This window comes from Bubalus kerabau, chromosome 4 (assembly GCF_029407905.1).
Source record: "Bubalus kerabau isolate K-KA32 ecotype Philippines breed swamp buffalo chromosome 4, PCC_UOA_SB_1v2, whole genome shotgun sequence".
Classification (NCBI taxonomy): Eukaryota; Metazoa; Chordata; class Mammalia; order Artiodactyla; family Bovidae; genus Bubalus; species Bubalus kerabau.
The window spans coordinates 181,364,231-181,376,402 of record NC_073627.1 but is presented as its reverse complement, the minus strand read 5'-3'; the positions used below and the strand labels follow the sequence as shown (position 1 = coordinate 181,376,402).

General features: G+C 46.6%; 1 long non-coding RNA gene across 1 annotated transcript; it reads right to left on the bottom strand.

Moving 5' to 3' along the window:
* Nucleotides 1–307: 307 nt before the first annotated feature.
* Nucleotides 308–11,139, bottom strand: LOC129651802 (uncharacterized). The gene is made up of 3 exons (XR_008714323.1): nucleotides 10,727–11,139; nucleotides 927–1,368; nucleotides 308–454 (listed from the first exon to the last, which is right to left on the bottom strand). It is a non-coding gene; the product is annotated as an uncharacterized LOC129651802 (long non-coding RNA).
* Nucleotides 11,140–12,172: the final 1,033 nt, after the last annotated feature.

Genomic DNA, 12,172 nt, shown 5'->3' with positions numbered 1-12,172 from the left:
CGAGAGATTGTGTAGCAGGGATGCCCATGCCCACCTCCTGGACACATGCTGTGTGGCGGGCGCTCAGCCACATGCTTCACCTCCCTGTGCCACCACTTCACCCCATGAACAGAACCTGCAAGCCGGGCCCTAACTCACCCACGTTAGAGGTGAGGATGCGCGGGTCTCCCCCACCACTGTCTACTAGAAACAGAACACGAGGCTCATCCAGAGTCTACAACTGTCCCGCAGTCACACCAACAGAAGTAACACGCAGGGGGTGACATTTATTTTTGTAATATATTTTATTTATTTAACCCCATGTATAAACACCTCTTTCACATTTAATCTATATAAAATTATTAACGAGATATTTGCATTCTTCTTCCACAAGAGGTCTTCCAAATGAAGCGTGTGTCTGACACTCAGGGCACATCACAATCTGGATGCCAGCTTCTTGTCAGAAATAGTTGATCTGCATTTAGATTTCACAAAGCTGACTGCTGAAAAAGTGGGTTCACCTTCCCAATGGTCTAAATACATTTAAAACTTTTCCGACAGTGGAATTGAGCCTTGGGTTTTATATTTAAAATATTAATAATTAGAATTAGATCCAGCTGAAGATCCAGTTCCTGGGGGGCACCAGCCCCGTTTAAAATGCTGGGCAGTCCTACCTGGGGGCAGCCACCCTTCTGGACTGCACCGGCCAAGAGAGCAGACTTTTTCCCAGGAGTCTTTCTATCCTAAGTTGCAGGGCTGGAGCCTTCAGCCCAGGAAGTCTTACCAGAGAGCCCACGGTGCTGTGTTTTTGAGGGCCATGCCCCTGCTCAGCCGTCCCACCACAGCTCCAGGCTGCTCTCTGCTTTCCAAGAGATTCTGGAATTGGCAGCTCTTTCTCCGCCTAAGATGTTTGCTCTCCCTTGCCTGGAATACCCCCTGCTACTCACCATCTGAATGGTTCCTCTTTCTCCTTCTTGCACTTCCGCTTCAATGCCATTGCTCTGAGAGGGCATCCTGTCCACCTGAAATGAAGTGGGCTCTCCTGTTGTGACTTGGGCAGCTCCGCGCAGGCGTGGCTCATCCAGTCGTGTCATTATACACTCATGTTTCTAACTGTATGCAATACATTCTCCCCCACGAGAGTGTCAGAGGGCAGAGACTTCATCCTTAGCACAGTACTGGTGTGTTGAGAGAATTGTGTAAATATTTTAAAAAGAATAATGCCTCTTTCAGACATCCAAGTGAGATGCAAAATAGAATAAGGAGCTAGCTCTACGGGCTGGACACATAAATCGAGGTGTACAGCCCTGTGGGCGGGGAGTGATGGAAGCCATGGGGGACGAGGTTCCCCAGGAGAGCTGCGCTGTGGAGCTGGACAGCCTTGCAGAGCTTGTGGAGAGTAAGAGAGAAAAAAAAAAAAAATCCAAGGTTAAACTGGGTAAAAAAAAAAACCTAGCACACATTATTAAATGAAGGGTCAACTTTGGGGGTGACATTGGTGTTCAGAGCCTGCACCCACTGAAGTCACTCACTGGGATTTGGTCCAGACAGCCGTGGTGCCCAGGGTATGGTCTGTCACTGCTGTGCCGCTGTGCCCAGGGTGCCCAGCCTGGCAGCACTGATCCCAGCCAAGCCAGCCTCACTCAGCTTCCAGCCCCGGCTGGCATCTGGAAGGACCTGCATCTTCCTAGTGACGCTGTAAACATCGTTCACTGTTGGTCTGCCCACAGCCTCCTTCGGTCAGCCCTCAGGGGAGATGGGCCCTCCGTCTTCACTGTCTTTCCCTTTCCTCCTCGGGTGCAAGGACAGTCAGGTGCCACGTGCAGAAAAGGCCCTGGAGACCAGCCCACGCCAGCCTGCAGTCGCACCCTTGCTCCCAGGCCGCAGGCTGCCCTCTTGACGTAGGGCCACTCGCTCGCTCTCCTGTATCACTGCCGGGCCCTCACCTTCACGCTCTCCTTCTGCCAGGTCTCCTTGCCCACCTCCCTAAGCCCATCACTTCCAAGCTCCAGTCTTGGGGGGAGGCTCTGCCCCTCCCTAGGGCCATCCTTGGTGCCAAATGAACAGCAGGGCATGTTTTCACGGGTAACTTCTTGCCCAAATTCCCAAGGCTGAAAATATTAAGCCACACAAAAATCCCATAAGATTCCTCCAAATCTATGGAAAAATAGTCATTTCAATCCTATTCAATATATGCTCATCAACAGAAGGGTCTGAGCAGGCATGCACAGGGCAGGGTTTGTTTGCTCTGCTTAGGCTGGCATCCCAGCCCCGAGACTGGCGCTTAGCACACAGGGGTGGTGGCTCCCAGTGTCACGCAGCCAACGAAGCTGGGGCTACTGGGCTTAGAACAAATCAGAAATTCAGATGCAGGATCGCTCTGAACGGTGCCCATATGTCCTGATTGACTGGAACAGACCTGACTTCAAATATTCTGTCCCATTTTCAGAGCATGTGTCAGACCATATGTCCACATTTATGTTTAAGAAAATATGGTATTCATTTCTTTAGCAAGAAAGGAGACCCCAATCACTGGGAACCACTGCCGGCTCTAAGCCTGGCCTCCGTCTCCAGCCTGGAGCAGATGGAGAGGCTCCGGGCTCCCTCGGGGCTGCTCTGAGGGCAGCATCTACAGGAACCATGGGCAGTGCCAGGCGCGGGAGGGACCCGGGTCCGGCGCCAACGTGGGTCCCAGCACCCCGGACACTGGCCCTCCTGGGAGCCAGACCAAAATAACTCTGATCTCCGTCTCCGTTTCCTGGTTTTTATTTTACTGATCCGTGGACTCAGCCCTGACACGTTGCTTGATTTATAGCAAAGTAGACAGATTCAATCCCTTCTTAAGCAGAATTGTCTATCTCCCGTAAATGGCACGAATTATCTATCCACTCCTGATTTGGGGGGTGGCTTAGACACACGTTCATGTCACTATACAGTTGCCTAAACAAAGGGCCAGGACTAATTAGCTGGTTCTCACTCCAGTTTATTACATACGTCTTATTCTATGCTAGCTTCCGTGAGGAACTGCTTCCGTCTGAGAAGGAAGCATTCTTTGGAACGCTGTAAACGACACAGACTACTATAAACGGGCCTTTCCATCAATTTCCCGTTGGATTCTGAAGGGCAGAGTTCAATACCATGAGGTAGTTATGTCGTTCGACAAAGGTCCCAAAATACCACTGGGACACTGACCCCCTGGGAAATATGTGTTCAGATAAACAAAAGACACCTCCCATTGTCAGACTATTGTCCAATGATTTCAAAACAAGATTTGCCACCTAATTCAAATGGTGTATTATAATTTGATTAATTTATATCTGTATTTATTGAACACTTTCTTATTAAGGGAAAGTTGAAAATCTGATAGAGATAATCTGATTATCATATCTAATTACAGAACAAAATAAATCACCAAAACCAGCTAATGAGTCTTAAATACTAATTAATATTCAGACGAGAAGCAGGAATTTTGACGCTCCAGTCATGTAGTGAAAACACAGGCGCACCTGAGCACGCAGGACGTTTTGTCACTTTGAATTTAACATTCCTCACACCTTCCGCATTGTTCACGCGGCCTGCCTTCCTGGGAGCGTTCATTAACCATGGTCCAGATCCATCCGTAAATGCTACTCATGCCACTCAGCTGGTGAAGAGTCTTGAAGACAGAGGATCTGCTGAAATGTGTTGGGGAGGGCGCCTCGAGATGCTTCTAATCAGCAGCGCTGTCAAAAAGGGTGACTTTCATTTCCATCGGGAGGGTAGAAGTGAAGGGTGTCCTGAGAGGAAGCGCTCTGGTGCCGGGTGTACCGCGGTCACTCCACCCGTAACTGACCGCCCGCACAGAAGCCTTTCTGACCCTGAGCGCAGGCTGGCGCGGAGGGAACCCCTACGGATCACCCACGGCCTCCCTGGCCTGTTTTTCCCTGTGTCTGCCAGAGACGGTAGCACCCTGCCTGGCTGGGTAAGGCTTGGGTGAGTGGGCATTTGTCAGGCACTCAGAGGGGAGCTGGCGCTGTCTCATGTTTGGCAGACATCATGATTCTGCTTCTCTTTGGCGCAGGGGCCACCCCCCACCCCCACCACTGGTCACAAGACACAGGTCACAACTGTGGTCTCGGCTCCCTGCAGCACCACCTGGGGTGTGAGTTCACACATTAGCCAAGCAGATACCAGCTGGACAGCAGCTGCACAGGGCTAGCAGGAAACGGGAGTGAGAAGAGGCTTCACGAAGACAGAAACCAGCATTGGGGTCGCTTCTTCAGCCTCCTATCAGAGCTGCTGCAGGGATCAATGTAGTAGCATTGATCCACGAGGAAAGCGCTGTGAATGCTTCAGAGGCTTGTCTAAAACTTTACAAAAGGAGGTCCGATGTAAACGAGCCTCACACTGGACTTAGGTCATGCCTGGTGTCAGCCCCAGAACCGTGGCTCTCCAGACGACAGCCTGGCCGGGGCGTCTGGGTCTCTGCTGCCTGCTCCAGGTCTCGGGTCGTGGTCTCACGGCCGACCCAGAAACAGTTTTAGGATCCTGCGACAAACATCCATGGCCAAGGCCATACCCTCCAATCACACACGACTGCTCTGACCTTGATGCAATTGGTTTCAAAAATACGACTTAGGTAAGTACATAAGAAAGACATTTCAAGAAGCCCGATTTTATTCTCAGAATCCCAATCAGATGAGCAAATCCAGTTGCCGGCAGGCATGTAGATGACCGGAGCTGAGCCTTTCTGACCATGGGGTCTTAGACGAGGCATGTCCCACTCTGAGAGTTTGTGTTTTCTTTAAAATGGAGACGAAGTGGTCCATGACACCTTTCTGATTCTGGTTCTTCAACTTTATTTTAAAAATGTTCAAGTCACTTAAAGCAAAATAAGAACACTGACGGCACCTTGGCGTCTTCTCCGCATTTCATGGAATGTGCCCTCCCCAAGGTCACGCTGACCTGAGGGATGGAGGCCCCGGAGAGCCGACAGCTTCCCTCACCCTGATGCTGTCTTTCTTCTTGCTTTCTTCCTTTCTGTCTTTTCTTTCTAGATCCTCCTTCTTTTAGGACGGCTCCTTTTTCCCTCTGGTCCCCACCCCTGATTGCCAATTAACTGCTAATATCCTCAAGATTTATTCTGAGTTTTCTATCTCCTCACCGTTTATATGTATCTTGGCTAACTACATTCACCCATAGCTTCAATCAGCGCCTACTGGCTACAAATCCCGAGCACTGACGTATGCTCCACATTGCTGCATTAAAATTTAGGATGCACCCTCTTAACCGCCCACAAGACGCTTCCCCTGGACATATGCTACGTGCGTTAAGATGAGCACAGTAAAATGCTAGCTTTGACTTGCTGCCCCATCTCCTGTGTGTGCAGAAATATCACTGCCTAGCTTGTCATTAAAATAAAAAATCCAAGAGTAGGTCCTAGAATTGCCCCCTTTATTTTCTGTAATTTATTTTCTAATCACTTAATCTATTTTCTAATAGATCTATTTTCTGTAATCTATTTTCTAATCGTGAAGCCTTGTCAGGTGTATCTTTGACTCGGTGTGAAATATCTCCCTTTCTTTCATCGCTCTCTGCTGTGACTTTTGCTTGGACCTGATCATTTCTCAGCCCGACTAACAGCAATACCTTACAAAATGATCTCCTGTCTTGGTCTGTCTCCTTCTCATTCATCCTTCGCAAACTTCAAAGTGACCTTTTAAAACGTGCGTTTGATCATGTAACTTCAAACCCCTCAACCTTTCTCAACTCCCTTCAGAGGAAGCACAGACTTGGTTGGGAAGCCCTTCTCGGTCCAGGGTGTCCTTCCTGCCCCGCCCTTCCCCTGCTTACGTGGCAGGAGCACCCTGGCTCCAGCAAGACTCAGGACAAGCGACGTTATCTGCACCTTCTGCACACACACCATGCACTTCTTCCCCTCAAGCCTTGCCCTCCGGCTCCCAGAACACCCTGTGTACTTGTATCAGGATGCCTAGTGCATGCCACTGAAATGCTGGTTTCTCATTTCTCTCCCCTCCATCGTCCTCGGTCAGAGAAGGCAGCATACATCAATCTATTCCCAGGATAGGGCCTCCCTCTAGGGGCTCAGTAAATACTTAAGGGGATAAAAGAATAAGAATAAAGAATAAAATGGATTTATTCATAAAAGATTTAATAAGCATCTATTATGCATCAGACACTCTTCTAGGTACACAGGTGTATGAGTGATCGAGCAAAGGCAGCCTGTGCTCATGGAAATCACATTCTGCTGTGCAGAGAGGGTGATAACAATAAGGCAAAATGAATAAGTGAGTCAGAGCATACGTTGGAAAGTGGTAACTGCTATAGCAATGAAAGAGAAAAAGAAAAAGTCCTGCAAGGTTAAAGAGAATTAAGAGTGATGAGACAGAGGCTGCAGATTTAATGAGGGGTCAGGGTAAGCCTTATTTAGAAGGTGTTGTTTGAGCAAAGACTGAAGACGGTGAGCACAGACCCAGTGATGACGATGAGAGGACACAGCCCTGCAAAGGCTGAAGGCCGAGGATACTGCTCACTCGGCAAGGAGATCCGTGTGGGTGGCTGCTTGAAACAGAGTGGAAGATACTCAAGAAAGCTCCAGAGCTGAATCAGTATGTCTCTGACACTGGTCAACCTAGAAGATCCCAGAACTTAGAAGAAAAGCAAGAGCTGTATGTTCAGTAAACAGAGAGGGGAAAGTTACTTCACAAGCCATTCAAAAATGCACATTAAAAGAAGAATCAGTTTCGAAATGGAAACAGAAACTTAGAATTTACATAATAGCCCGTGTTGGCAAACTACTTAAAGAAACAAATTATGGCATATTTATAAGATAAAATACTCTCAAGCAATTAGAAATCATGTTATAAAAAGTAATTAATCCACTAAGAGTGTTTACTATATAATGTTAAGTGACTAAGAAAGACTGCTCAATAATATATGTAGCAAGTTCAAATTTGCGTCTAAATTGTGCATATGTGCATTATAATCTGTGGAGAAATAAATGCAGAGGAGTGGGAAGAGGGTACTTTTTATTTTCTTTGTTGTAATTTTCTATATTTTTAAAATTTTAAAATAGCATTGTTTTAGTATCAAGAAAGAGAACAATGTATTAAAAAGACACAGAGAAGGTTCTGAAGCAAAATCTAACATATATTAAAGAGCATATAAAGTTTTCAGAGAAGCCTCATACATCAACGGGAAGGCGATCATTACTCAACAATATTGCTGCTGGTAGAACTAGCTCTATGAAGTAAAGCAACCAAACCAACAAATAAAAGGCAGGACCTTCCCTCACATCATGAACTTTATAAAACACGTTCTAGTTATATTAAAAATGAACTTTAGTTGAGTCTTCTGGTTAATGACGACAGACTGACCACATCTATTTACATAGCCTTCTCCCTACAATATGAGAAATTAGGGAAAAAGTTGAAATCCATAGCAACCGAAGTGACCAATGAAAAATGGGAGACTGTGGACGGGGAATCGTCATTTATTTGGCAGGGAGGAGGAAGCTACAAATAAAATGCCTGTATGGTGGCACATCCGCCTACCAACGCAAGAGATGCAAGAGACACAGGTTCAGTCCCTGGGCTGGGAAGATCCCCTGGAGGAGGGCACGGCAACCCACTCCAGTGTTCTTTCCTAGAGAATCCCATGGACAGAGGAGCCTGGTGGGCTGCAGTCCACGGGGTCGCAAAGAGTCGGACACGCCCGAGCGACGGACACTGCATTGCTCGCGCTCCTCCAGCTTCTGGCGATCGCCGGAATTCCTTCCGCTTCCTCAAACTCACGCCCATTTGAGGTGATGCATTTTGGTTGTTTGAAGCCACCCGCATTCGTGTTAAGTCACTTCAATCATGTCCAACTCTTTGCAACCCTATGGCCTGTAGCCCGCCAGGCTTCTCTGTTCATGGAATTCTCCAGGCAAGAATACTGGAGTGGGTTGCCATGCCTTCTTCAAGGGGATCTTCCTGATCCAGGGATCAAACCCAAGCCTCTTGTATCTCTTACATTTGCAGACAGGTTCCTTACCACTAGCACCACTTGGGAAGCCACTTTAAGCCACCCAGTTCAGTTCAGTCGCTCAGTCATGTCCGACTCTTTGCGACCCCATGGACTGCAGCATATCAGGCGTCCCCATCCATTACCAACTCCTGGCGTTTACTCAAACTCATGTTCATCGAGTCAGTGAGGCCATCCAACCATCTCATCCTCTGTCGTCCCCTTCTCATCCTGCCCTCAATCTTTCCCAACATCAGGGTCTTTTCAAATGAGTCAGTTCTCATCAGGTGGCCAAAGTATTAGAGTTTCAGCTTTAGCATTAGTCCTTCCAATAAATATTCACAACTGATTTCCTTTAGGATGGACTGGTTGGATCTCCTTGCAGTCCAGGGACTCTTAAGAGTCTTCTCCAACACCACAGTTCAAAGGCATCAATCCTTTGGTGCTCAGCTTTCCTTACAGTCCAAGTCTCACATCCATACATGACCACTGGGAAAACCATAGCCTTGACTAGACGGACCTTTGTTGACAAAGTAATGTCTCTACTTTTCAATATGCTGTCTAGGTTGGTCATAACTTTTCTTCCAAGGAGTAAGCATCTTTTAATTTCATGGCTGCAGCCACCATCTGCAGTGATTTTGGAGCCCAAAAAAATAAAGTCAGCCACTGTTTGCACTGTTTCCCCATCTATTTGCCATGAAGTGATGGGACCAGATGCCATGATCTTCGTTTTCTGAATGTTGAGTTTTAAGTCAGCTTTTTCACTCTCCTCTTTCACTTTCATCAAGAGGCTCTTTAGTTCCTCTTCACTTTCTGCCATAAGGGTGGTGTCATCTGCATATCTGAGGTTATTGATATTTCTCCTGGAAATCTTGATTCCAACTTGTGCTTCATCCAGCTCAACGTTTCTCATGATGTACTCTGCATATGAGTTAAATAAGCAGGGTGACATACAGCCTTGACGTACTCCTTTCCCAATTTGGAACCAGTCTGTTTTTCTATGTCCAGTTCTAACTGTTTCTTCCTGACCTGCATACAGGTTTTTCAAGATGCAGGTCAAGTGGTCTGGTATTCCCATCTCTTCAAGAATTTTCCAGAGTTTGTTGGGATCCACACAGTCAAAGGCTTTGACATAGTCAATAAAGCAGAAGTAGATATTTTTCTGGAACTTTCTTGCTTTTTCCATGATCCAGCAGATGTTGGCAATTTGATCTCTGGTTCCTCTGCCTTTTCTAAAACCAGCTTGAACATCTGGAGGTTCACGATTCACGTACTGTTGAAGCCTGGCTTGGATACTTTTAAGCATTACTTTTCTAGCGTGTGAAATGAGTGCGATTATGCGGTAGTTTGAGCATTCTTTGGCATTGCCTTTCTTTGGGATTGGAATGAAAACTGACCTTTTCCAGTCCTGTGGCCACTGCTGAGTTTTCCAAATTTGCTGGCATATTGAGTGCAGCACTTTCACAGCATCATCTTTCAGGATTTGAAATAGCTCAACTGGAATTTCATCACCTCCACTAATTTGTTCATAGTGATGCTTCCTAAGGCCCACTTGACTTTGCATTCTGGGATGTCTGGCCCTAGGTTAGTTTCTGCTAAATTTTTAAGCAGGTCTAGGAGATGAGAACATATAATGTAACTGATGATGTTACTATAAGGTGGAATCAATATTTCCTAATTTAACAAACTTATTATGGAACCACATTGGCAACAACAGTAGTGTGAGACATCCTTATCAATTATAAAATAACTTGATAAATTAAGGCCTTGCTGTGGAAACACATTAAACACTTATTTATTGAGCATCTACTATGTAGTATCTACTGTATTCATACGGGGATAATATCAGAATAATACAGGCAAATTTAATTTAAGATCTATCTTATAATTGACTGAGTGCCAGAAGTGCTCTCACCTATCCTTTTTCTGCTCCAGAAAATCTGAGTCACTTTCACTATCATCATTTCCATTTTATATGAGAAATTGATAGGGTTAAAAAAAAACTAAGCAAGTGGTAAAGCTTGGGTATTTTGTACTCTTGGCTTTTCTCTTTTTTGCCTCCTCCCCCCGAGTCGTCTCCAGAGCTAACACTGGCATCTACTCCTTACACTACCATCAAAAAGAGCAAGCAGTGAGCACAGTTCTTCCTTACAGAACCTAGCTCTGAACTTTGTGGATTTTCCACCTCGCTCTCTTCTTCCACCTTCCCCAGGTTTTAGGACTCCATACTCTCAGTTTACATCTGGTGAACGCCTCGCCCTGGCCCCTGGTTTGGAGTGTCCCAACACACTGGTACTAGAGCCCTGGTGTCAGACTTCCTTCCAGCCTTGACTCCACCCATCCGTCCATAAGACAAGGGTACACATAAACCCCACCCATGACCTTCTAGTAGAATACATGCTGATGAGACTTGTAAGGGGAACATTTAAAGGAAACGCTTTCTTTGGTTTGGGAGGTTGTTAAGGAGAGACGGAAGAGTAGCCACTCATTCAGAGGTCTGTCCTCACACGCTGCCTTTTGTAAGTGCCGTGTTTGTGACCGAGCAGGACCCTGTGGGGCCTTCCTGGGACAGAACCCCCACGGTGTCCCCCGCCTGCCTCTTGCTTGTAGAAAAACGTGAGCCTCCTAGGCTGCTCCCGGGTTACAAAGAACAAATTTAATCAGAGAAGTGAGAAGATGCGGAAACAAAAGAGTCAAGCAAGACAAAATAATAGCAGTTTCGCCATTACAAAAAGTCACAGACCTTTAGCTCCTCATCAGGGTCTATAGATGATATTCTGAGCTGTGTCCTTGAGCTGTTTTGCAAATACTGAAACCCCCACCACGGGGAAGAATTTAAGTGTATGCTAACCATAAGCATGTAGAATCCAGACTTGTTGAAACCAGAAGGCCAGTGATGTTGACTCCTGATTACCTCACTGTCAACCAATCAGAAGAGTGTCCATGAGCAGGTCACACACTGTGCAATCCTCTCCTCACAGGGTTTTATAAACCCTTCTCCTGCAATAAACACCACGCTTCCCTTCACTACAACCTGGGGTCAGTAGATGGCTTTACTGCAGGCAGGTGAAAGGATCCAAGTTGGTGCGGTAACATTGATGACCTAATCAACCCAAGCTTCGCATTGACGTCTAAATGCCACTCCCTTCTTTCAAGGAGGGTTTTATAGTGAAATCACTGGTTTATCAAAATCAAATCAGAGCTTTATTTAGGGGGTAAACTTAAGCTGTAAAAACCTTGTGTTGGCTGCTGCTGTTGACATACTACCTTTGGGGAGTAAAAAAGAAAGTTATTTCTCTGTCCTAAAGAGTTTTCAGAAAATGAAGTAGTCATGATGTTCATTGATCTTTCCGGAGGACGTATTGATTAAGGAGTAGATGAATAATAGGCTGGGATGCCTATTCCCTGTGACATGGGAAAAATAAGCATGGCTCTGGAAGAATGTATGATAAAACATGAAGAAGTGTTGATTCCTTTAAAATAGAAAAGAGGATTTTATATTTTTCTTTTTCTCTCTGAGTTTAGCTTGGAAGCTGTGGGATGTGGGAATACAAATGGGATATGCTTGGGAGGTAGAATTAAAATCCCAGGAAAAGATATGACTTACTGACCACTGTGGCTCTTAATCAGGAGCGTTTTGTTCCCTAGGGGAAATCTGGTCGTGTCTGCACTCACTTTACTTGCTAGGAAAGTCCCATGGACAGAGGAGCCTGGAGGGCCTCGGTCGCTCGTGGGGCTGGAAAGAGTCAGGCAGGACTGAGCGCTGAGCACACGCAGCACTCACTTTGGGTGGATACGCCAGGGGGCGCTCCTGGCTTCAGGCGGGCGGAGGCCGTCCGTGCTGATAAACACCCCGCGGTGCACAGGGGAGCCCCGACTGTGGAGAGTTATCTGGCCCCAGGAGTCACAGTACTAAGGCTGAGAAACCCTGAGCAGAGAATTGCAGGGTGAGGGGAGGGAAATCGTAGGAAGATTGCGAGCTGTCAGAGAAAAAAAGAAAAGCAGGAGCCTGGACAGGTGTTTTTAGGTTGCAGTCGCCAGACTAGAGAGGCTGCAGAAGCCGCCAAGCAGAGTGGGGCAAGACAGAGGCGTTGAGGAGGAGCTCAGCGAGGCTGTGCAAGCTCCTCGGTGCTATTTTCTCTGCCAATTCTCCACTCACTAAGATGCATTACTCTTCCAGTTTTTGGAG